Genomic DNA, 2444 nt, shown 5'->3' with positions numbered 1-2444 from the left:
TCGCAACTGTCTGTAACTCCAGCTTGAGGGGAATCTGCTGGCCTCTTCTAGCTCTATGGACACTGTACTCATGAAGTATCCTCAACACGGACACGCCCACATACACATAAAACACAAATGCAACAAAACTTTAAAAACGATGATAATCTTACATTGAAAAAAAATCAGCATTATCGAAATCATCATTTCCTATATTAAAAAGCAAAACTGAAAATAACGAAAGCCTTGAATACATTTTTATGTGATATTTCACACTGTAGCCCAGGCTAGCCTCAAACCTATAACAATTCTCTTATCTTCATCTCCTGAGTGCTGGAATTACGGTGAGAGCTAGAGTTTTTTTTTTTTTTTTTTTTTTTTTAAGATATGCCATCTTTAAAAAGAATTTAACTTGCTTTTATGTGTATGGATATTTTGCCTGCATGTATGTATTTATACTATGTGCATCTATGCCCAAAGAGGCTAGAAGAGGGTACCAGATTCCCTGGATGTGGAGTTATAGATGGGCACCAATATCATTCTTGATGGAGAATCTAGGTCCTCTGGAAGAGCATATGATGCTCTTAACCACTGAGCCCTCTCTCCAGTACATTTATTCATTCTTTTAAAAGCCGTGTGTGTGTGTGTGTGTGTGTGTGTGTGTGTGTGCATAATCTTACTTTGCACTTAGAATCATCATGAGGGGCTTTCATTTATTTTCTTGTCTGTAGACAATCTTTCTCACGCTGCTTTTAGTCTTGTCTATACTAGTTTGCTATTAGCAGAGACGTTACAGCTTCTGGCCAAAAGAAAAAATGTTAGCATCAATCTTAGCTGGTTAAAGCCATTGCGTTATAGAGATATTAGCCCAAGGACAGGAGTATGCTTCATATTGGGCATCAGCCTTCAGGGTGAGAGCAGATTCGGTTTCTAAACATACCAGGAATGATCCCATCAGGGAGTGAAGAATAATGGCTGGGAAATGCTGGAGGGGGGAAGACGGGATTGTGAAAAAGTTCCTGAGTGGAACAGAGTAGAGATGGAGTGGACGACGATTCAGGACATGACCTTCTCAGGCTGGAGAATCTTGCGTACACATAAGCATACAGCTAGGTGCGGTGGTGCACACATTTATTAGCCCTCAGGAGGTAGAGATAGTCGGACTTCGTGAGTTTGAGGCCAGCCTGGTCTACATGGTGAGATCTGGTCTTAAGACAATAAAAGTCAAAGTGTGCCAGGGAGAAGGTGGTATTGGCTGTCCAGGAATTTGCAGGAGTGGGTCACACTTGTCTTGTGGCCTGCTGTGTTTGGGTTTCCCCAAAGCCAGGCTATGATCGCTCTGGCTGAAGAGACCGTCTGGTACAGTTTGGATGTGAATTGTTCTGCCAGTGGATCCTGTGCGGAAGAATGGCTTCCTTGCAAAGCAGAGTTCAGAGCTGGGGCTTCTGGGAACTGATTAAATCATGAGGGCACTAAACTCATCAATGGACTCCCTAGGTGGGTTTGTAGTTTGATGACGTAATAGGGTCCTGTGGAAATTAGGAGTTGGGGCTATTTGGAGGAAGTAGGACATTGAGGCATCCCTGAACAAATGTGCCTTGTCCTGGTCCCTGTGTCTCTCTCTGTCTCTGCCTCCTGTCCTTCATGAAATGAGCCACATTGCTTCACTACATGACCCCGTTGTGACTCCACGTATGAACCCAGAAGAAATGGAAGGAAGTCCTCTTGGATGAGGAGTCAAAGTAAAAATCCTATCTCCCTTAAGTTGCAAGATCTTAATATTGACCATCAACTTGACCAGGACCCAGATGTACGTGTTTGCTGTTGAAACTACCTCACTGGTGACATTACATTACAACTGTCTGGAAGGCCTAAGCCACACTGATTGATGGCATGGTTGATAGCTCTTAAGAACAATGGAAAAGGGGCAGCAGAGATGACTCAGCGGTGAAGAGTGCACAGTACTCTTGCAGAGGACCTGAGTTTGGTTCCCAGCACCCACAATTAGGTGGCTCACCGCCAGCCGAATCTCCAGTCTTGGGGGACTCTGAAGCCCTCATCTGCTTTCTACAGGCACTGTGCTCATAAGTGTACATGCTCACACAGATCCACACTCAGACATAGTTAAAATTAAAACTAAAAATATAACAGAGGTGGGCTTATCTGGCTTACCTAGAGTCTGGGCAGCAGTGGGGCGGGAGGGGGGGGTCTGTCAGGCTACTGGGGTTCCTAAGCCTGGACCCCAGATGTTTAACAAATCCTGATATACTTCCAGAACATTCTCCCTTTGCTTACACTCTTCTGGAATTAGCTTCTGTGGATTGGAACGAAGCCATCGGATTGCCTAAGCTCTGCCTCTGTGGTTGTCTTTTCCTAGTGCTGTGATGAAGTACTGGACATAAGGCGGAAAGGTTTGATTTTAGCACGCAGACCAAGGTATTGGCTGCCACGGTGGGGCAGATGCA

The sequence above is a fragment of the Rattus rattus genome, chromosome 4 (genome assembly GCF_011064425.1).
Source record: "Rattus rattus isolate New Zealand chromosome 4, Rrattus_CSIRO_v1, whole genome shotgun sequence".
Taxonomy (NCBI): Eukaryota; Metazoa; Chordata; class Mammalia; order Rodentia; family Muridae; genus Rattus; species Rattus rattus.
Note: the sequence above shows the minus strand (reverse complement) of the source record.